This window comes from Amborella trichopoda, chromosome 12 (assembly GCF_054954075.1).
Source record: "Amborella trichopoda isolate Santa Cruz 75 chromosome 12, AtrichopodaSantaCruz75HAP2 v2.0, whole genome shotgun sequence".
Lineage (NCBI taxonomy): Eukaryota > Viridiplantae > Streptophyta > Magnoliopsida > Amborellales > Amborellaceae > Amborella > Amborella trichopoda.
The window spans coordinates 36,594,634-36,619,845 of record NC_142347.1 but is presented as its reverse complement, the minus strand read 5'-3'; the positions used below and the strand labels follow the sequence as shown (position 1 = coordinate 36,619,845).

At 33.0% G+C, this 25,212-nt stretch overlaps 1 long non-coding RNA gene and 1 other non-coding gene across 2 annotated transcripts; one reads left to right on the top strand and one right to left on the bottom strand.

Moving 5' to 3' along the window:
* Window positions 1-3,692: 3,692 nt before the first annotated feature.
* Window positions 3,693-7,126, top strand: LOC148779563 (uncharacterized). Its single transcript, XR_016045133.1, has 2 exons — window positions 3,693-4,865; window positions 6,686-7,126. It is a non-coding gene; the product is annotated as an uncharacterized LOC148779563 (long non-coding RNA).
* Window positions 7,127-21,719: 14,593 nt separating this feature from the next.
* On the bottom strand, window positions 21,720-21,915 carry LOC148779562 (small nucleolar RNA U3). The gene has a single exon (XR_016046629.1). It is a non-coding gene; the product is annotated as a small nucleolar RNA U3 (small nucleolar RNA).
* Window positions 21,916-25,212: the final 3,297 nt, after the last annotated feature.

Below are 25,212 nucleotides of genomic sequence, written 5' to 3'. Positions count from 1 at the left end.
ATATAAACTTTTCCCATATATATATATATATATATATATATATATATATATATATATATATATATAGAAAGCACTACGCAATGTCCGTAGAGTTTCATTTTTTAATTTTTTTCTATAAATCAGAATAACCTGAAATTTGAAGTGTGTAATCATAAAAAATAGGGGAATCTTTGAAAATTATAAAACCAATATTTTACATGAAAGAAATTTGGAGTGTGTATTCACTTTTTGGGAGTATTTTGATCATATTATTTTTATGCATACTTTTTTTTTATATTTTTATTAGATGCACATAAGTGAGATGTACATACCCTCCAAATTTTAGGTCATTCGGATTTATAGAAAAACAATGAAAAATAAAACACTACTGAACAATCGTGACAATACGATGAAATTTGGATGGTAATAAGGGTAAGAGAAATCACTATTCATTTTCACCTAGCAGCTATAATGAATAGTATATATAGGTAAAATCTCAGCCTTCAGATATTCATCGAGTGGTCCAAAATACATATCACTATTTTACTTTTATTTATTTTTATATAACTCTGATTAAGATGAAATTTTGGATGAATATACCTAACACTATTTCGCACCATATAAAAATATAAAACACTATTTTTAATAATTTGAAATGACTAAATCACCCCCATCATTTTTAGGGATATTTCGATCATTTTATATTTTGAAAAATATTATATATATATATATATATATATATATATATATATATATATATATATATATATATATATATATTTTATTATGCGCCTTTTTTAGTACACACATCTAAAATTTAATTATGATAAGATCTCTAGAAAAAATATTAAAATTTATATAGTGATATGAAGATCTTACGGTTGAAACTCCACCTACATTACTATTCATTATAGCTGCCAGTGTTTATTAGATTTTTCCATTATTTATATATGCACGTATGTATGTAGGCACACATAACAGATACACACGTATATGTGTGTGAATATGAACCCTCCAATCCACTCTCTATAATATGGAAATGCATGTAAGTTGAATTATGGATGAAAAATTCATAACACCCCAAACCCTAAAGCTCAAAATATAATAATAATAATAATAAACGCAAAAAATAGAAAAAACAAAAAAGGGATCAGATTTGAACTTGGGTGGCTATGGTGTATGTTGTTCTCTATTAAAAGTCTGTCAAACTTTGACATACTCCGAGTAGATGAGCAATACATCTCAACTCTCATATTTCACATTTGACAGATAAGGGGTTGTGAATTTTCCATCTAAAACTTTAATTGCACTGATCGTATACGAACCCTAATAATGTGGTAATTTTACTCTTTCTTTTTTTTTTGCCAAGAGTATGATCCAAAATCAATACAAAAAGAAACTAACAAATTTATGGGATTAAATTCACCAAGACTAGGGAAAGGGATTCAAGTTGTGGATGTGGCACACCCCATACCTCAGTTGCACGTTGTGGATCCCGTTCCCACTGACACCTTCAAACACTATTAATCATTTAAAAAACGGGTAGGAGTCCGTACTGAATTATCCGAAAGACAAATTTCACTAGGACTGAGATATCATTATTTAGTTTTTTCCCCGATTCACAATGCAAAAAGTTATATTTGTAAAGCATATGACCAACAAACACTGCATTAGAGCTTCAGGGAATGGATGAGATTAGATTTTTGTGTTCACAAAATGGGGTTCTTGTCCCTTAGATATTTTCGGATAGATCCTAGCCATCCAAGTGGAGATCGTGTGAGCACCCTAACATAACCCATCATATAATACAAATTCTACTTTCTATTTCATGTTCTAAACCTACAACAAGTTTTTTAATAAAAATATATTGTTTCAAATTTGGACTAGAAGAAGTTGTTTTGATGCTTAAATATCTTTAAATTGATCACCTCAACATCAAGATACATGGACATGAGAAAAAAAATGATTTTAAGTTTTGGAAATAGTGTATTTTGTAACGCTTTTTTGGACTGTCCATTTTCAAGATTTTCAAATTTTCATAGATCTGTCGATCTACACTATTTTTCAAGCTTTAAACTTTATAAATAAAGATGAAAATATATTTTAAGGTCATCACAAAGAATTCTAGTATTAAAACGACATTTCTTGCCACTATTTGAAGGTAAGCTCTAATTTGATTGTTTAGAGCCTAGGCTCTATACAAACCTCACCCTTTAACTTAAAAGGCCCAAGCCAAAGTGATACTTGACCGCTTGTGACCTCATAAAAGCTTCAGAGGTTCATCTCCCTGTATGGCTTATGCGCGCTTTATTGTAATCCCACGGGTTTGAAGGAAACAAGCAGGGGTACTTCTGTTTATATGTTGAGGCTTCTTTTGGGGGTAAAATGTAAAATTATTGTCTTTAATCACTCAGGCCTTCCAATATCAAACGTGGCTGATCCGAAAATGTATTAGTAATTTTTGTACGGACCCAAAAAGGCCTCCCAACATCAAATGTGGGTAATCTGAATAATTATTAGTATTTGAGTATTTATGTACGGACCCAAAAAGGCCTCTAAATATCTGGGTAATCAGAAAAAATTATTAGTATTTGAATGATGTATGTACAGCGCCAAAAACTTTACCTATGAAATCGGGCAATTTTAGTTAAAAATTACACGGAAGGTCATTCAACCCGTATTTTTGTCTTTTTCAAAATTGCCTTTCAGTCCGAGAATGACATCCTTGTACCATATTTTATTTTTTTAGTTTTTTTGTTTGTAGGGCAGTGCCCAGATGATTCGAGGTTGGAATCCTCAAACATTCCTCTAGACTGAGCAGACCTTAGTTCTTAAGAGGTCAGAGGTTCCTATCCTCGGGCCGCTCTTTCTTTCTTTCCTATTTTTTGAGAAAACGACAGTCCTCGTCGCCATTCTCATACTACGCTTTATTTCTTTATTTTTGAGAAAAGTAGCAATCCGAAAATGGGGACTTCAGACCGCTCTCTAGACTTAGCAAAACTCAGTTCCAAGGTGGTCCAAGTTCCCCATCATCAGACTGCACTTTATTTCTTATTTTTTGAATGAAACAACGTCCGAGGATGGGAACCTCAAACCATTCTATTGGATTTTTGTTGTGGTCGCAGGGCGGTAAGCGGATTGTAACCTCGGATCGTCCGAGCACTACCCCTAAAGCTTGAGGCACTATCCTACTAACAAAAAAATAAAAAAATAAAATAAAATGTGGATCGAGGATGGAATCTTTGGACTGAGGTTAATTTACAAAAAAATAAGAAAACATGGGTATTACTTATTTTCTGAAGAAAACAACAATCCGAGGATAGGAACCTTGAACTGCCCTATGTTCAAAGGGTAGTTCGAGGATTTTGACCTTGAATCACATGGGCACTACCCCTAAGGCAAGGGGCACTGCCTTACGAATGAAAAAAACTAAAAAAATAAATAAACTAAAATACCATCTAAGGATGGAATCTTTGGACTGAAAGGCAATTTTGTAAAAACAAAAAAAAAATTGCAAGTTGACCAACCTTTCTTGTAATTTGTGCCGATAATGAGATCATTTTGTATTTTAGATAATTATTTCAGATCCGTCCGCCATTTACCCTTCATATTTTTTTTTTAAGAACCTACCGTATTTAAATAAAAATTTAAAAATAAACATTCAAATATAATATGTAATATTATAGCTGATTTAATGATTTTGTAAGAGATTTCCGCCCCTTAATTGATATTTTTCCCGTATAATTTTGACGCTTGAGGGACGGGGAAAGTCCTACGAAGATAGACACAGAGAGGAGAGAGAGAAACCAACGCATTTTCTTGGCACCAGAAAGAGAGGAGAGAGAGAAACCAACACATATATTGCAGAGAGAAAGCCTACACTCTACCACATTAGAGAGAGAAAGAGAGCACCATCTAGAGAGAGAACTATATTGGGCAACAAGCTTTCTTTTGGAGCTGCTGTCACAGTTAGAGAGAGAAAGAGAGAAGTCTCCTCTCAGAGAGAGAGAGGAGCATGAGCATGAACATGAGCATGGGCATGGCGATGGCCGAAGAGTGTAGCACCCACCGCTACATAATGAGCCCTTTTCACCCTCTACAGGGGATATGCCCCTATTGCCTCACCCAACGAATTTGTTTCCTCAAAATCCAGCGGAAACAAGTCTCTTCTTTTTCTTTCTACAAGAAAAGAAGATCAAACAACTCCAAATCCTTCTTTCTCTCTCTTTTCAGTAAACTCCATTGTGGACGCTGCCTGCCTCACCGGAAATCCATCTCTTCCGGCCACCAACCCATGGCACAGGCAAGAACCAATTTTTCGGCAACATTCCCGAGCAAACCCAACTTTCTGACCAAGATTCCGGTGATTCGACAGGCTCTGACTACGAGTGGGGTTCATCGCCTGATGGAGTTCTTTTCGTCGATCAAAAGGTTTCAAGAATGGCCGATTATTTGGAGAGGTAGCAAGAGCACGCCACGTGGAAGGAGTTGCATCCAACGGCGTTAAGGCCTCTTGCGCCCCATCAAGTTAACGGCATCGATTTGATCAACTCGGATAGTGATGATGATGATGATGGCTCTGACTACGAGTGGACTCCATCGCCTGATGCCGTTCTTGGCGTCAAGAGAAGAGAGGTTTCGAGAATCGCCGATCATTTCAAGAGGAAGCAAGAACCCGCCACGTGGAAGGAGATGCATCCAACGGCGCTAAGGCCTCTTGCGCCCCACCAAGGTAGCGGCGTCGAAGCGGACGGTGATAATACCTCTGACGGAGAATTGTTCTATAGCGGCCAATCGTCGCCGAGTCCGAGCTCAGGGATTACTCGATTGAAAGAGACGACTCGATCAACATAGAATAAAAGAGAAACTTGTTTCAGAAAATTGAGGTTTGTCTTTTCTTTTTCTTTTCTTTTGAAATTTTTTCTTTTACTTTTCTAGGTATAGGTTTTTTTTTTTTTTTTTTCTAGGTATAGGTTTTTAAGGTCATTTTGTATGAATATTTCTGATGTTTGTTGTATGAATATTTCTGATGTTTGTTGTATGAATATTTCTGATGTTTGTTGTCCTTAATTTATTTTTATTTTCATTTTTGGCCTCCTGCGGGTTGAACCCAGAAAACTCAAGGTTGTTGCTATAAATTATAGTTTTGTCCTCGATTTTTTATGTGAATTATTTGATTTTTTTTTTTTTTTCTTAAGGAAAATTGAGAATCCAAAATTTCATATATGGTGCCTAATTTTGTGAATTACTCATGTACAATGAAATATTGGTCTATTCTAAAAATTAAAAAAAAATTTATAAAATCATATTGAACTATGTGCTTATTTTTTAGTGCGGCTGCCTTGATTTTTAAGAGATTTATAGGTAACTCTAAAATAGTATAAATTAGATGATCCATTTTCAAGATCAAGGACGGAAAACACACCCCTGGGAATCCATTTATGCTTCAATCCATGCATTTGGATCTCAAATTAGATGATCTTCTTTGTTGGTGAAAGAACAAAAAATAGCACAAAACGCACCACTTTTAAGGCTGAATTGGTTATTTTTTATCTTTTGTTGATGATCCTGGTAAAAAAAGTTTTACTCAAATTCCATCTCTAAGATGAATTTGGGAAGGGTGGACTCACTTTAATAGCTGCATACCCTGACGCACGTAAACCCTACCCTTTTATCAATTCCTTATTTTTTATTCTAAAAGCAATAATAAAATAAATATTCACTAAGTTATTTCGATGAATTAGGAATTTTCAAATTATAATAATAAAATAAAGATGAAAAAAGTTTATATAAGGTTGCCATCTAGAATTAAGGTGCACATAAAATATATATCATAAAAGGTTGTTTTGATGTTGAAAAACTCTCTAATTGATTATCTCAACATTGAGATGTATGAATATGAAAAGCAAAAAGATTTCGAGTTCTAAAAATAGTTTATCTCACAACATATTACTTAGAACGTCTATTTTCAAAAAAATTTAAGTATTTATGTATTTACTTTATTTGAACCATTTTTAGAATTTTAAATTTTATAATTAGGTATGAAAATAAATTCTTAAGCCATTTTAAAATTTTGACCCCAAAATTATATTTATGATAAAATTTGGAGGTGCACCTAAATTTTATTAACCTTACACAAACCCCACCCAATAAATATTAATTAAATTTGTTCTATTAAAGTTTGGTATTTTTCAAGAAGGAATGTCTACAAAGAAACCAGTTACCATTTGTACAATGAGCTGAAAATCATCATAGCTTTTAATAGGGTTCGACCATCAAAGACAGAAAGAATAAGTAGAATTGGGTTAAACAATTCTTTGATGATACTATGGCGTAGTTGGCAGTGAAGAATGCTCAGTGAAAATCGAGATGTAAATGAAATGTAAGTTAGTAGCATAGCAAAAAATCTCTTAAATTAGAGTATAGTGTCCTTGACACAACATGATTTCTTGTTCTTAATCACAAAACTAAACTGAAAATCACAGTCTGAAACTTGTCAAATGTACATACTCTTTTAGATTGTTACAATGGTTGGCTCAGCCGGAAAAGAGAAGGAAATAGAAAAGAAAATCTTTCTTGCTATTGATCTTCTTGCTTGAATCAAGTTCTCCAGTCTTTGCCTAGATGTTGTGCTGCTGAATTTTTACCCATATTTCATCACCCCTGTTTTCCATCTCTCTCGCTCTTTCTTAATTGGTTTGGATAGGATCGTGTTGTCTGAGGAAGAATAAGCATATGAAGCAACCCCCTTTGGCCAAGCTACCAACTGTGCCTTCATTTCCTTCTCATCACCAGAGAGTGTCATATCAATGCGGAGAACATCACGCTTCGACCAACCATCAACTATCGATTCTGGACACAATTGTTGCGATTTAGTCATTTCTTTACTGCGATCAAGCTTATAAGAAGCACAATCCACACCAGCCATGGCCAAGGCTTCAATTGACATTGCCACAATGCAAGTGCTCCTTATTTTTCTTCAGCGTTTCATGAGATACTTATAGATGCTCCAAAAGAGAACTCCTGTAATGTAATATCTCTAAAGGTTTCGATATGGAAATCATGAACAAGACAAAAAAATGTTTTCTTTACACGGTTCACCCGTGATGTATAGGGTTCTTATTGAAGGTTCAAAATTCTGATGAAATTAAGTGATATTATATGGGACACAGAAACTTTATCGCATGAAACATAGAACAAATGCTATGTTCATGGTGCAAAAATTATGCAGAGTTGGATGGTAAAAGAAGTTACAGGGTCTTACTACTCACGGGTTAATAAAGATAAATATGGGAATAGAAAGTACGGATCAACCTATTATCAGCAGATTGGTATTAAACATGGAAAAGCACCTTTTCAATGGTTGAGATCTCATGTGGTCATATCCTACGGCTTAAAAGTGGTCTCTTATTTTATTTTTTATTTTTATTTGAGTAATATACGTAGGTGTATTTTTATAAATGTAAGTAAATAAAAATGATCAAAAAATATTTTAAATAAGATAACTCAAATACCTTTAAATTTATTTTGGTCAATATTTTTTATTCAGAATATTTTTCATTAATTTTATTCAATCTTATTTATAAAAATGAACTTATAACCAAAATTTCAGATTGAAATTATTTTTAAATAAAAAATAAAAAATAAAAAACAAGATTCCCTATTGGCCCTTGGATGAGCATGATTCAATGTGGACCATTAAAATGGTCTGATGCACCTTTTAAGCGTCCACATTACCAACCCATAGAATATTAATGATCCCTCACTCTCTAAGATTTTGAAATATTGAAAAATTCATGGACCGAATTATAACGACATAATAAATGGAAAAATATATAAATAGATTATTTATTTTTGGTATGAGAAGGTCATAAGCACTCTTTTTGTCAGATTTTAAATTGTGTGGTTATAAGAGTGTCAATAACTAGACTCAAAAAAATAAACATTATAGAAGTTCATGATACATCCCATGCCATTTAATTTAACATCTAATGGCGACGAGTAATTGTTACATCCTCGTGACAAAGATAAGTTGTTTCCTAGTCCACAATCTCATTTCCCTTTTATTTGCAGGACTGCCCGGAGATTGGTACGTTGGTGAGATACCCAGCTTGCAAGAAACCTTTTAACAAACCAAGCCAATGCATCCAAAACAAAAACACCCCAAGAATAGCAGTAAACCCGTATATTTTTTAAAAAATTTTATGAAGTTGTTCCTTATTTCCTAACTCCTTTTTTTTTTCTTCCTAACGTGGCTTTAAGATTGGTAATGAGAGTCTCTAACCAATTTTGTAGCCTCACTATTGCAAAACTAGTGCTCTTCTTCAGTACTCATTACCAAATAAATCCAATTTTTTTTTTTTTTCAAGAAACTTGTATTTTTTCTTGCAGAATCGAGTTCGGTAATGTCAATTGACCACCATTTGTTTTTTTTTTAACAAAAACAAGTTCGGTATCATGACTACCAAACTTGATTCTATAAGTAAAAAGACTTGAATATATTTTATAATGATAGTACTAAAATGGTTTATGTTGAAAAAAGGAAGATTTGTTTTTTTGGGTATTGGAGTACTGAACAATATATTAAGCCAAGACAATGTTTGGGAGTCCTAGTACCTAATAATTTTTTTGTAACTGCTAGACTACAATATTAGTTTGGTTCTGAAAGTTCCAAACTCAAGGCCATTTTGAAAAAATAAACATCTTAGAAGATATTTTTTTTTTATTTTTAAATATCTCTAAAAACAAAAAAAGTTCATGTTAATTTCCCTCAAAACAACTTCGAGAAAACCCAGTATAAATGAGTGATTTTTGTTACCCAAGCGCAGTTATTATGGATATTTGAATGAAGTGCAAACTAAGCGCCCTCCCCTGAGCTAGAGTTTATTATATTGCGTTAGAGAACATGAGGGAAATAAATGGTGAGATCCATTTAGGAAGAAAATTGATGCAGAACATTATGCCTTGTATTTTAAAATTTTCTTATTAGAATTTAGAGATGTATTTTTGTAATTTTAGGGTTTATTTTTATAGCTTTTAATTCTGTTTGGGCATTATAGGGTTTTTTATATTTTTTAAGATTTTAGGAGTTGTTAGGAAAGTAGTTAAGAGTATTTATGGAATAGTTTGTTTCATCAAGAGGTAAAAATGTTATTACAAATTTTATTTTAATTAGTACTATATTGGAGTCCGGATTTCTTAGGTCCTATATAAGATCTTTTATTACACATAGGGATCTTGAGAAATTAGATTAGAGAGCTGGGTTTTGAGATCATTTGTTGTTTTAACCAGTGAATAACTATTGAAGCTTGACTTGTAGGTTTCCTATTTTATTTTCCAATCAATAGATTATTAGATGTTTTTTTTTTTTTCTACATCAATAGGTATCAGAGCCAAGGATTCATACAAGGGTATGAATTTGAAATCAAATATAAGGTATGTTGATTTTGGGCAAGTGATTGCTGGTTTCAACCTAAAGTTTGTTGATTTGCGCCCAAGGTTTGCCCAATTCAACCTAGTTCTTGCTAATTTCATCTAGGATTTCTTGATTCTCTAGCTAGAGTTTGTATTTCGATGAACCCATGGCAGTGGGAAGGGGTCGAGGAAGGGGAACTCTCATAGATCTACCTTGTGATGCCAGAGATGAAGAAATTGAAGTTCTCAAGAGGTAAGTTAAGCTGCTTGCACGACAACTTGCGAACATCACTTGTGGGTAAAATGGTGATCGTTCTGCCCAAGAAAATGTAAAGTACAACCCATTTAACTATTGTGTTCCATGTGAGGAGTCAAGTGAAGAGAAAAGTAATAAGCGACCTAGACATAAGAGAATCTAGGGTTTTCAATTTGAAAGTGGACGTTCTTGATTTTAACGCAGGTCTTTTCCAAAATCATCATGTTGTAGATTAGGATTCGTCATCAACTTTTAATGCGTGCATAGATGAAGAACAAGATCTTATAGAAGATTTTGTCTTTGATAAAAAAAAAACAAAAAAATGAAAGGATCCCCGGAGAATCAACGAGTGAAATTTTTAGTTCGACTATCAAATTCAATACACACACAATGGTATGTTTTAGGTATGAAATAAGGCAATTTCAACGGATATGTGGTTGAACTAATGTGATTTCAACTGTTTACGTTACTGAATAGAGTATAATGTCGCATTTAATTTCATCGACATATAATGATTGTTTCCTTGAGGTTTATTAGAAGCGTCTACAAATATATTAATTGATTTCAATGACCCATTTCCACTATACAATTATTGTGTTTTGATTGGACCAATGATGCATAGATCCCATAAATGTTCAGATAAAAGAAGGTTATGGGCCTAACACAAAATTTATTTTAGCTTATTTCAAAAATCGAACCGGCCTCAGAAACCGACCAAGGGCCAAGTGGGGTCCGAGTAACCATTGAGCTAGCCTGTTCAACTGCCCTAACCGGGTAGGTCCATACTAGTAAAAAAAGTGTTAAACAAAGCACATGCAAAGGAAGTTGAAAAGTAGTGAAAAAAATCGATTTGTGCCAGCGGAATTTTCAAAAAATTTCAAAAAAAGATGGGAAAATGTAAATATAAGTATTCATAGCCAAAACACTCTCCATTCTTTTCCAAAATGATAAATTCTTTTTTAAAAACACACATTACAAATAAATTCTTTGAATTTTAGGATATATATATACTGGCCGGACAACCAAAACTGAAAAAAATCGGATCAGCCAGTCACAGTTCCGGTTTGACCGGCCGGTTCCGAGTTGGAACGGCGGAGTTTGAGGACAATGGGGAGTGGTTATATTCTACACTTAGCCTCATAACCTACAAGTGTTTTTAAAACTGGAGTTTCTTGATTAAGAATTGCTTATTAGGATCAGATTTAGTGAGTGGGCTCTGATATAGAACTGTCCGCCATGAATCCCCCAATTATTGTTTGTAACGTTTTACTTTCCACTATTTCGGTAGATCTGGATCGTTACAATGGGTAAGCGATCCAAAATTTTGGATCTTAAAATACTGGAACCTCCTACCATAGGTTTTGTCCGGGTATTTACTTTATCCGGTCGAAAACATTTTATGTTCCTGCAGGAGCATATTGTTTATTTATTCCATTGGTGTAAAACATGTGTTAGGGATATTTTTTTTACCCAAGTTTTGGTGATCTAGCCTTTAGAACCTTAGAACCCACCTCAAACAAGGAAAAGAATTTAACATAGGAGCTCTATGTGAGCCTCAAAAAAATAAACATCTTATGATTGAATAAGAATTGTCCAATTTTGGTAGGACAAGATCTACGTATTCAAAAACTTAAAATCCATTTTTTGCTGAATAACACAAAATCCAAAAGATATCCTACTCCTTCAGGAGTAGAATGTTCATTTACTCTCTCAGGTAAAATCACTTTTAAACTTAATTCTATGACTCCAAATTTTGGTGAGATAACTTATTTAATCCATGCTGCTTCCTCTTTCATGTTGTTCATCACCTTCTTCAAGATCTCCTTCACCGATAGCCTCAAGGAACGCTCTCTTGTGCAACACTGGCTCCTCTTCTTCTACTACCCATTGTTTTGCTGTGTCTGTGACAAATATTGTGTCCAAGTCTATCGGCCCATAGTCTTCAAGCTTCGTTCTTATTTGTCGCTCTCGGAGGTTTAAGTTATAATGAACGTAGACTAGTTTATGACGCTTCTCCGAAGCGAGTCGATTTCTTCTAGTAGTGTGCCACCATTGGAACATACTCCAGTTTCCCTCACAATCAATATCAGAACATGTCTGGGAGAGCACCTTGATTGCTATCCTATTTAGGTGAGGTGCATCACTACCATATATCTCCCACCATTCAGCTGGATGAAAATACAAAAAGCATTGTAAGGGTAAGAACAATTCATAAGATTAAATATATGAATGAATAAAATATTAGTTAGGGGATAACCTGGATCCATCTTAATTCAAGAATTCCTGACCAATCTAGTTCCGAAGGATCCTATAGCATCCCTATACATAGCAAATTAAAACAAAATATTTCATTTTAGTGTATTATTCCTCATAAATATAACAACTCAATCAAATTCTTACCGAAATATTAAATAATACCTCTTGTATTGCTGCTACGTGGTTTCGATGGCTTCTCTCTAACTTGGCAATAATGTATCTGACCCGTTCCATAATCTTGTGACGATGTTCTGGTGTCAAATAGAAAAATTTTGAGTTGAAGTAGTAACGTGGAAAATATATAGATAGAGAAATGTCATTTAAAATTTCATAAAAAAATAATTTATAATGAAAAATTCTAATTATATAAATATATATTTACGTGCATAATGAATTGGACGTCCAAATTTGGTGTTCCACCTTCTTTCTATAATCTCGATCACTTTACTAGTAGAACTACACTTCTCCCTAATAGCTGATTTGACCCTCTCGATACCTTCATAAAGGATGCCCATGGTAGCTTTCTTGTCAGCATCCACCATTCTTAACACCGTGACCAAATGGGCAGTGGCCTCTACGATACTGGAACATCAAGTCCGGAGCCTCCTATTTCGTCCACTTTTAGCCCTGTATTGGACTTCGAAAGGCGGTCATTTAACCACTCTTCACTGGTAAACAATCTCTTTAATGCACCTTTAGATTCTCAAATAGAATCCACATCCAAGTAATCTGTCGCAAAGCGGGTTATGACAGGCCTGATTATCTCTTTTTTCTTAGACTATTCTCTAAACAAAAATAAACTTTTAGAATGATTATATATAAATATTGACACCAACCTCGCTTCCTGTAGAGTCTCCTTCACAATTTTGATCTCAACGATCTTCTATAACATCAGATCGATGTTGTGTGCAGCACGGGATCCATACTAGACTCTTCATGTAGAGTCTCCTTCACAATTAAGATGCACGTACATTGTCCATAATAAACTGGACTATATGCTTATCTCCTACCTCCTCCACTAACTGATCCTATAGTCGTACGGAGAAGTTTGCATCCTTCTTCGTCCTTGATACGTCTTTGCTAGACAAAAGCGCTGTACCTTTTGGGGAATAGGACAAGAATTTTTCAAACTCTTTTTTGCCAACTTTATTCAACCAACCAGCACTCATGAGTGTAATGCTTGTTCTTGGCCAACTTTGTTTACATTCTTCGATCAACTTTCTAACTTCATCCACCTCTTCATCTAATATTGGCCCACTGAGCTCATATGCCGTAGGGGGTTTTACCGCGAGCCCGGCTCTCCGGATTGCGTTGACTATAGGTGGAAAATATGGGGTATTAGTTGCATCAAAGTGGATCCCTTTATCGTAGAACCATTTTCCTATATATCTGCCCAACATGTTTCCCGTTCCTTTCACGATGCCTTTGAGGGTCATCTGTTCTAACTTAGGCTTTGAGAGAAATGGGTCTATACAACCATGACCTGCAATACTGGCACTCCTAGGTAAGCTAGAAACAATTTCTTCGACGTCTGATTCCTCTTGATACATATTGCCACCAACCCCTCCATACATATTTGAGTTGGGCTCACCATACATGCTCGAGCTAGGCACGCCCTGTATGTTTGAGCTAGGCCTACCATGCATGCCCACGTCATAACCACCAGGCATTCTAAACCCGCGTTCCCTTTGATATGTTTCATGTAAACACATTCTTGTGGCCATCTCCAAGTCAATATTATATTGCTCTTCTGGATCATTCTTGCTTGATGACGTATATAAACTAGCTATCTCCTCATCCATCCTTTGCTTTGCAATTTTTTTACCTTTGGTAATCTTGAAAAATGTTGTCATATGCTTTCTTACATTATAAGGGACATTATTGCATACAGAAACATCTCCTTTAACCCCTGCCAAATGTTGTTTGAACCTATGTATCCCACTACTTATCACTCTTTCGCAGTAATTACAAATAATTTTGTCTTTTTTATTGGGATCAAGCTTGACCCCATGTTGCCATGCAGGGTCTTCCGCATATCTTGCCATGGTTCAACTTTAAAATGTAAAAGGTTAAAAATTAACCTGACAACTCAACATGAAAAATAATCATCATGCGTAGTGATAATATGTAGGGGTAGTTCATGAAGTTATATTTGTTGTTAATGTAAAATACTTCTATTGACAAAAATATTTTAATTCCTACTGGGAAAAATAATTTATTTATGCAACATTATAGATAAAAATAGCCTATATCAGCCACTACATATAGAACAATAAATTTACATTGATATAGTATCAATAAAAAATATATTTATAACGGTATTGTAATTCACAATGCATATACATATGGATTTGTCACAAATCTTCATTTCGACAAACATGAATTAGTTCCTACAGAAAAAAAGAAAATATTTACACAACATTATAGATAAAAAAAAGTCTGTATAAGTCACACTTAGAATCAAGAAAAAAAATACATTAATATAGTCTTCTATAATGCCACTACACGTATATTTGACACAAAAAACATTTACAATGATATAGTCATTCACAATGCCACAAATAAAATTTACAATGATATAGTCGGCACCATCCCAACTCGATTGAAATGATCACAAATAGTCGTACATCTCAATTACAACTATGCAAGCTAATATAATAAAAAATCCAAGCTCCAAATATGGCTACAACTCAATTATCAAGAATATACATTTTTTGCATTAAAAATTTAATAATAAAATTGAAAATTGCAAGATAATATAATTGTCATACATGCCACGATTTTTTTACAATGACATTCACGTTAAGTCCTCTTGATAATACAATTTAACAATATGTATTTTTTGCATTAAAAATTTTAAAAATTAAAAATACATTTGTAATGCAAAACTGCATTAAAAATATAATACAGTTTAACAGCATGTAATTGTTAATCTATTTTTTTGCATTAACAACAAATTAAAAAATACCGTTGTGCATTAAAAATATAATAACATGCCATGATTTTTTTACAATGATATTCATTTTAATTCCTCATGATAATACAATTTAACAACATGTTGCATTAAAAATTTTAAAAATTAAAAATACATTTTTAATGCAAAACTACATTAAAAATATAATACAGTTTAACAGCATGTATTTGTTAATGTATTTTTTTGAGTTAACAACAAAGTAAAAAATATCGTTTTGCATTAAAAATATAATAACATGCCATGATTTTTTTACAATGATATTCACTTTAATTCCTCGTGATAATACAGTTTAACAACATGTACTTTTTGCATTAAAAATTTAAAAAATTTTAAAAACATTTTTAATGCAAAACTACATTAAAAATATAATACAGTTTAACAGCATGCATTTGTTAATGTATTTTTTTGTATTAACAACAAATTAAAAAATACAATTTTGCATTAAAATATATAATAACATGCCACGATTTTTTTACAATGGTATTCACTTTAGTTTCTCATTATAATACAGTTTAACAATCTGTCTTTTTTGCAATAAAAAATTAAAATATTAAAAATACTTTTCTGATGCAAAACTGCATTAAAAATATAATACAGTTTAGCAGCATGTATTTGTTAATGTATTTTTTTGCATTAACAACTAATTAAAAATACAGTTTTACATTAAAAATATAATAACATGCCACGATTTTTTTTACAATGATATTCACTTTAATTCGTCATGATAATATAGTTTAACAACATGTATTTTTTGCATTAAAAATTTAAAAAATTAAAAATACATTTTTAATGCAAAACTACATTAAAAATATAATACAGTTTAACAACAAGTATTTGTTAATGTATTTTTTTGTATTAACAAGAAATTAAAAAATACAGTTTTACATTAAAAATATAATAACAAGTATTCTTTTAGATAAATAATCTATCAACATGCGATTTTTTGAACTAGAAATTTAAAAATAAAAATTTACAATATTGTTTAATTCCTCATGATAATCAAAAATTTTTTTTCATAAAATCACGATTTCTCAAAAAAATTGATCATGAATAAATAAAAAAAAAAACCCAGTTCTTCACAGACCAACCTAACATCAGTCATTCCAACTCAAAAATCTGCCTCAAATCGAATAAATTACGTCAAATTGAATACATGTTTTGATAAATAACACAATAAGGAATCAAAGCCCTATAATAATAACACATTATTATCAAAATATTGAATAAAATTGATTGAATTGAGGAAAAAAAAAAAAAAACGCAGTTCTTCACAGATATCAATCATTCAATCTCAAAAAAAAAGCTCAAATTGAATAAATCAGATAAAATTGAATACATGTGAGGATAAACAACACCATAACGAAGCAAAACCCTATAAATTCAACACATTATTTGTAAAATATTTACTTAACTTGAGAGAATGGCAAGAAAAAAAAAAAAACTCAGTCCATTTTTTTTTAACAGACATCAATCTTTTTTTCTCAAAAATCCAACTCATATTGAATAACTATAATCAAATTGAATACATGTGATGATAAACAACACTACAACGAATCAAAAACCTATAAATTTAATGCATGATTTGCAAAATATTGACTGATTTTGATCTCCTTGAGGGAAAAAAAAAAAAACACAGTTCTTACCTGTTCTTCGTGCATCCGTGCCTTCAAACTCAAATTTGATATGTATTCCTCCAAGATAATCACAAATTATGAACAAAAAATTCTGACCAACACTTTTACGATCACTCATCCTGAAATTTTATAAAAATGATGCGTTCTTTCGCTTGAAATCAGTGAAATGGCGGAAACCCTAAAACTCACTCTTCGATCCAAATTTGTTAATAAAAACGGTGCTTTTTAATTTGTTTTATTGATTGAAATGGATGAGAAATTTGAATTAAAGCCTGCAAGATTCATTCATAAGGTTGAAAAAGTTGAAAATCGATAACAAAATGATAAAAAAAATTGAAATCCCGTGAAGAATACTATGCAGCCAGTGTTCTTGCTAGTGACTCGGTCTGACTCGCGATTCACTATTGGGAATCGCCCAGTTCTCTCTAGACACGGGCGATTCCCGATTTATTCGTGAAACCGGCTCGTTCTCAGGCGATTCTCGTGTCGAACCGAGCTAGTCCGGCTCGACTCGGTGATTTTTTAAACCCTGCTATTACCATATTAAGTTAATACACTTACCACATTCAAAAGGATAGTAGATATATTGTTGTGGAGAAACACTTTTGAAAATTTTCGCGCAAGATTACGGTAATCAGAGTGTGGTCACAGAAATAAAATATGATACTCCAGAGAGAGAGAGAGGGAGAGAGAAAGAGAGGACATCCCTTTGAACAATCCACTACTTCATTTCGCATGGTTTAGAAGCAATAAATTTGTTGTCGCACATTCTGCTATTTTGGTGACCAATGTTATAAGGAAAACGGTTTGATGGGGCTGCAGCCCTTTCAAAATAAGTATATCGTCATTCCATAACTCATCCAAAATTACAAGTCAAGAATTGGAAAACCTTGACATCGATCATCTTGACTTGAACATTGTGATAGCAAAAAAATATAAAAATATTAGGATTTCAGAATCTAAAAATAATGTACATTGTTAATACATTATCTAGACCGTCTAATTAGCTTTAAAAATAAATGTTCACCAATCTGCAATATTTTTACCATTTTTTTAGTATCAAATTTTATTATCGGTGTTGAAACTGATTTTAGAGCCATCATAGAGATATCTGTCGCTGAAAGTATTTTTCGGATGATGATTTGAGGTGAGGCTTTATGTGGTTTTCATAAAGCCTAGGACTTATAGAAACTTCTAGCCAATGACACATTCATAACTACCTGATTTAAAATAAAATTTGACGGACAAGAGTGATTGTGACTTCATTGTACTAAAAAATAAATAGTATCTTTGTATACTTTTATTTTTTTAAATCTATGCTTTCTTTACTTTTCAAATTTTCAAATTTTTCAAATATTTTTTGTGCTTTTGGCCCAGTGCTCTACCCCACCGAGTTATAAGGACTTCACAAGTAGGCCCTTCATGAGGCGAGTCCTACACAACAATAAAAAGTAAAGTCAAAATAGAGTTTTTTGTGCTAGAGAACCCTCAATTTATCGTTTAGACCATGACAATAATGAACGAATACAAAATTGATTTAAAGCCCTAAAAATTAAAATATTTTTTCCATCCATTTATGAGTCTTCGTAGATATGTCAGATCTACACCATTTTTTTAGTTTCAAATTTTATTATTGGAGATAAAATAAATTATTAGGCCACCATTGGGGTTTTGGGTACGGGCATTTTCTGATGGGGTTTTTTTATGTAGTTGCCTATACAACATAGGGCGGTTTCCTTATGCAGTTGCCTACATAACATAGGGTGAGGTTTCTGTAAAGTGCCTACCATATACTATACAAATATACAAATAAGGTGCTTCTTTGAATTTTGCTGGAATATGGAGTTTCAATGTCGAAAACTTAAAGATGCCTTGAAAATTCATATTTAATCCTATTTGTGAAATTAAAAACTCCAAAAATGGTGGAATATCTATAAACACTTAAAAATCTTGAAAATAGACGGTCTAGATAAATTGTTATAAGATGAACTATTTTTAGGACTTCAAATTCTTTTATCTCTATATCCATACATCTCGAGATTAAGATCATCAATTGGAAAGTTTTTAACTTCGAAAAATCTCTTTTCTACTAGATTTTTTAGGCGCACCTTATTTTTATAGTATGAGGCCGCATCACACCATTTAAAATGATGCAGTTACGTGAAAATAACATTTTGTAGTTCTAGGGCTTCATTTGTTTAAACCAGTATGCTGCTTCTCATTGCAAATTCATGTGGTTCTATTCTTATAGACTCCAAGTACAAAACAAACAATGGTTACCCCAACGTTTTGAGGGCAAGTGTACTACCAACACAATATAGTAAAAACAATACAACTCACCAATCAATTGATTCCCTCACTTTGGGACTGCAATAACTGTCTTGGGATTATGATCACCACACATTGTTCAGTCCAAATTCCAAAATACAACAATCTCCTCTTTGAGCAACCTCTAATTCCGCATGTGCAGAGGGTCAAAACCAAAAATTTGAGTAAAAATAAAAGAAAATTAAAAATTGTGTAAAAAATAATAGAGCAACACATAGAGATTTATGCAGTTTTAGCAATTATATCCACGGACGGATACGCAAACTCTCTTCTACGAGACCCAAAAATATTTATGCAGGAACAAACAAAGAATACAAAGATTTATAAACTCTCTATCAAAAGCCATGAAACAGATATTCCCTCTCCAGAATACCCACCTAAAGGCTAAATGAAACAACTGAGTAGTTTGCAATAGACCAAGATGATTTCATAACAAAAACTGTTTGTCAAAATAGAAGGAACTGACTTGGTGCGTGAAAACCTCCTCTAGGAAAAAACCTGAAGCTTAATTCGATGGACTCGAACTGAAAGGGTTTTGGGAAAGTGCAATAATATCCAAAAGAAACATTTTTGAGGGGCTGATACGCAGGCAGAGACTCGAGCCCTAGATGGTGATGTGCATCTAGAGGTAAAATTGCTAGATGGTGGTGAGACTGAAGTTTTCTCAACGGTAATTCAAATCCCATCGAGATTCATCCCAACAATCAACCAAACTTGAGACATATTGAGCGGGATCCATCCTCACCATGTTACAAGGAGTGCCATTCAGGGGTAGATACCCTTACTATGGTATCACCTTGCTATCTTTGGAAATACACCAATTCTGTTGTATGTGCATATTCTTTTATGGATGCGATTAGCATGCGGGCCAAAATGTAGAAATGCAGCCATTGAATAAATCTATTTTCTAGATGGTCTTTTGGACTTATAAAGATATGTAATCTCTAACATGGGTTCATGAATATGAAAAAATAAATCAATTTAATAAACTAAATATAATACTTCTATTAAGAAAGGAAAAAGTTTATATTAGGTTGCAACTTTAAAATGTAGAATTACCGATGCACCTCAAAAATCTATTGGAAAAGGTCGTTTTAATGTTGGAAAAACCCTCTAGTTGATCCTCTCGATATCGAGAGGTAGGAATATGAGAAAAATAATAATATTTATAGTCCTAGATATAGTGCATCTCGCAACACATTATCTAGACCGTCCATTTTTAAGATTTTCATATATTTATAGATCTACTTGATTGTAACCATTTTTGGAGTTTAAAACTTTATAATTAGATATGAAAAAAGATTTTTAGATAATCTTAAGAAGTTTTTATACCAAAATTACATGTTATGATAAAATTTGGAGATGCCTTTATTGGATTGTTTAATATTGCAACCTTATAGAAACTGCACCCATTAAGAAAACATTTGGACCGTTTCTTTCAATTGTTTTTAGATGGACCTCATATTTATTTGCATCCATCTTTAAGAACATTGATAATTGGAACATCCAGGCCCATAAGATAGAAGTTCTAGTTTATTGTAGTACTTCTTTGTTTGTTGATAGGAAGTACTATAGCAACCTGATTTTTAGAAATTATAGGTTCTCGAGAAATGATAACCATTGCTTCCATCTTCCATTAAAGTTCGCTCATCCAGGAAGCTCACCCCTCGTCTTTTTTTCTGTTTTTTTCCCTACCATGACCTTTCTCCCTCTCTATATCTCTTTATTGCATTTATCTATGGAACATGCTATTTCTCTCTCTAAATCCTCTCTAACAATGCCATTTCTCTCTTCCTCCTCTCTCTAACTATCACGTTTCTCTAACACTTTTGTCAATCTAAATGTGCCCATTCTGTCTAATACCTTCTCTATCTAACTCCTCTGTCTCTCTACCCGTGCTCGTCTCTGTCTAACTCCTCTATCTCTTTACCCGTGCTCTTCTCTATCTAACTCCTCTATCTCTCTACCCGTGCTCTTCTCTGTCTTTCTAATGCAGCCATAGGTATATCTCACTAACCGTGCTCTTATCTGTCTTTCTAATAGTCATGACCCAGCTAATAGCCTGTGGCCGGGCAAAGAAGGGGAATATGACCATTAGAGACAAGTTTAGTCATTTTTTTTAAGTTAATAATGTGTGGCTAAGATTAAATATGATAGATGGCCGAAATTTTGTGAGAATTTTTTAGAGATATGAGTTTATAAAAATACTTGGTATTGAAGGATTTTAGCTGCGGACAGAGACGCAAGTTTGTAAAAAAATAAGAAGATGTGGATTGACCGGCCTTCCTTACAATATCTACTTACAATCGGATCATTTTGTATTTTAGGTAATTATTTGAGATCTGGTTGTAATTTACACTTAATATTTTTTTATAATGTACTTTATTTAAATAGAAATTTAAAAATAAGGGAAATGGTTTGATCGGGCTGCAGCCCTATCAAAGTAAAGCTTCATTTAATAACTCATCCGAAATTGTAATTCAAGCAATGAAAAACCTTTAAATTGATCATTTTGACTTAAAAATTATGATTGTGAAAAAAATAGTATTTCAAACCCAAAAAACAATGTATAATGTTAAAAAATTACCTAGACCCTCTATTTTGTCCTAAAAACAATTGTTTAAAGATCCCAAGGATTTGTATGCTTTTTTTAGTTTCAAATTTTATTTTTGGTATTGAAAATTGATATTAGAGCCATCATGGAGTTTCCGTGATGGAAAGTTCTTTCTAGATGAGGATTTAAGGTGAGGCATCATTTGGTTTTCATAAAGCCTAGGCCTTATAAAAAGTTCATCTTAAAAATAAACACTCAAATATAATTTGTGATTTTTTTTACTTTTATTTTTATTTTTTAACAGGAAAAGAAGAAGGTTTTTTTGGTCTGTCAAACGACATGGCCATCTCATCAGCCGTTGGTTCTGAGAGCGATCATCTTGGGCTAATGAAGCCCTGTGAGGTCCTATTCACACTCTAGCCACGTGGCTATGTCATCTTCCAGATTGTTGTGCGTCTCCATTGTGTCAATGGAAAAAGACGTACAACCAATAGAACAGATCCTGTTCAAGTAAGGTCAAAATGTAATTTGTGATCTTATGGTAGAATAAATGATTTTGTAAGAAATTTCCACCCCTTAATTGATATTTTCCCAGTATAATTTTCACCCTCGAGAGATGGGAAAAGTCCTACGAAGGTAGACCCAGAGACCTACATATTTTAAGATACATAACTCAAAATGCATTTTCTTACAGAGAGGAGATAGAACCAACGCAGATATTGCAGAGAGATAGAGAGCCTACCATCTACCACCTTAAAGAGAGAAAGAGAGCACCATCTAGAAAGACAGACCCTACCATCTACCACCTTAAAGAGAGAAAGAGAACACCATCTAGAAAGACAGACCCTACCATCTACCACCTTAAAGAGAGAAAGAGAGCACCATCTAGAAAGACAGACTACTATCTTGGGCATCAAGCTTTCTTTAGAATCTTGCGTCAGAGAGAGAGAGAAATCTCCTCACAGAGAAAGAGTCGCATGAGCATGGCCATGGCCATGGCCGAAGAGTGCAGCACCCACCGGTACCTAATGAGCCCTTCTCACCCTCTACAGGGATTATGCCCCTATTGCCTCACCCAACGAATTCGTTGCCTCAAAATCCAGCAGAAACAAGTCTCTTCTTTTCTTTCAACAAGAAAAGAAGATCAAACAACACCAAATCCTTCTTTCTCTCTCTTTTCAGTAAACTCCATTGTGGACGCTGCCTGCCTTGCCGGCAATCCATCTCTTCTGCCCACCCCACCCATGGCTCAGGCAAGAACCAATTTTCTGGCAACATTCCCAACCAAACCCAATTTTCCGTTGACGATTCCGGCCAAGATTCAACGGGCTCTGACTACGAGTGGGCTTCATCGCCTGATGGAAGCAAGAACCCGCCACGAGGAAGGAGATGCATCCCACGGCGTTAAGCCCTCTTGCGCACCATGTTAACGGCGTCGAAGCGGACGGTGATAATACCTCTGACGGAGATTTGTTCTTTAGCTGTCAATCGTCTCCTAGTCCGAGCTCAGGTATCACTCGATCAACAGGGCCGACACGATCAACATAGAATAAAAGAGAAACTTGTTTCAAAGATTTAAGGATTGTCCACTTTTTCTTTTTCTTTTTTTTTTTTTTTTTTTTTTTTTGTTTTCCAGGTATAGGTTTTTTTTTATAAAAAAAAATTCGTTTTTTCATTTCTAGGTATAGGGTTTTTTTTTAAAATTTTTTCCTTTTTTCTTTTCTAGGTATAGGGTTTTCTTTTGAATTTTTTTCTGTTTTCTTTTCTAGTTATAGCTTTTTGAGGTTATTTTTGTATGAATATTTTTGGTGTTTGTTGTCCTTTATTTATATTTATTTTTTGCCTCCTGGGGTTGAACCCACAAAACTCAAGTTTGTTGCTATAAATGATGGTTTAGTCCTGGATTTTTTATGTGAACAGTTGGAATTTTTTTTGCTGTTGTCTTATGGAAAATTGAGAATCCAAAATATCATATATGGTGGTTACTTTTGTACAATATTGGTCCATTAGAAAAATTAAAAATAAATTTTTAAAATCATATTGAATTGTGTGCTTATTTTTTAATGTATCTCCCTTGATTTTTGAGACATTTATAGGTAATTTTAAAATAGTATAAATTAGATAATCCATTTTCAAGATTAAGGACCAGAAACACAACTTGGGAATCCATTTATGTTTCAATCCAAGTTTGTCTTCACGAATTATACTATATTTGTCTCTTGTAATTGTGTGATTTCCTCTATATATTGAGGTACTTATTGATGTAAAATATTCATCCAAAAATAAGTAAAGATGTAGCCCGTTTGGGCTTTGGATCCGTGGACGTAAGGCTTCGGCCTAAACCACGTAAATGTTGTGTTCTCTCCTCTTTTCTCCTCATTCAACATCTGTATGCTCTCACGAATCTTACCATTTGTTGATAAAAACAAATACTAAATACTTTTTTTTGGGCTCATGATCATGTTAAACTTATTTTTTTTTATTCAAATTCTATCCTTAAGATGAATTTTGGAAGGGTGGACTCACTTTAATAGTTGGATGCCAGAACGCACCTAAATGTTTTTCAAATTTTAATAATAAAATAAATATGAAAAATGTTTATATAAGTATGCAACCTTAACACCTCAAAAAACTATCTTTAAAGGTTGTTTTGACCTTGAAAAATCCTCTAATTGATCGTCTCGACATCGAGATATGTGAGCATGAAAAGCAAAAAGATTTTGAGTCCTAAAAACAATTTATCTTACAACACATTATCTGGACCATCCATTATCAAGATTTTCAAGTGTTTATATATCTATTAGATTTGAACCATTTTTTTGTAGTTTAAAATTGTTTACTTAGAGATGAAAATAGATTCTTAAGCCATCCTAAAAACTTTTGGCACCAAGATTACATTTATAATAAAATTTGGAAGTGCGCTAATTATTTAAGATTGCAACCTTATAAAATCCATACCAAAAAATAAAAGGCATAATGTACTGCATCAATTTACTTCTCAAATGAATCTCACCTTTGATTTCCCTTGTGTTCTCTAACGCAATTTAATAAACTCTAGCCACGGGGAGAACGCTTATTTCTTAAACAAATGCTAAAAAAAAGTGCTTCAAATAAATTTTCAAGAGTAATATTTGAAGAAGTTTGGGCGTCATTCAAATATCCATGATACCAGTGCTTGGGAAAAAAAAAAAAACACTTATTTATAATGGGCTTTTTTAAGAGGTTGTTTAGAGGAAAACTAATATAAACGTTTTGTTTTTGTTGTTTTTTTTTTTTTTTTAATGTGTTTTGAGAGATATTTAAGGAAAATATAAAATAAGATCATTTATCGTTGATGCAGAGGTGGTCACATTAATTTTGTCCATTGAATGTTAAATAGGTTGGTTGCAATTATTCTATTGACCAAGCGCAAACTGCAAAAACAAAATTTTCGAACTTTATGTCACATCCAAGCTATCAAATTTCACATTGGCTGGTCGTAAATAATTGTAACCACCTAGTACCAAAAGTAAATGGTCACATTGTATAGAATCCCTAAACAATCAAAATAAGACACACATTCAAATACTATCGAAAGATGTTATTTAATTATTGAAAATTTTTGTGATAGCCTGAGAATTTATTTTAATCTCTAACTATAAACTTTAAAATTCAAAAATAGTTTCGACTGAGCAGATCTATGAACACTTGAAAATCGTCAAAATTGACAGTCCAAAAAATGCATTACAAGATGAACTATTTCCAAAACATGAAATCCATATTTTTCCAAGTCCGTACATCTTGAAGTTGAGATGATCGATTTGAGGATTTTTATGCA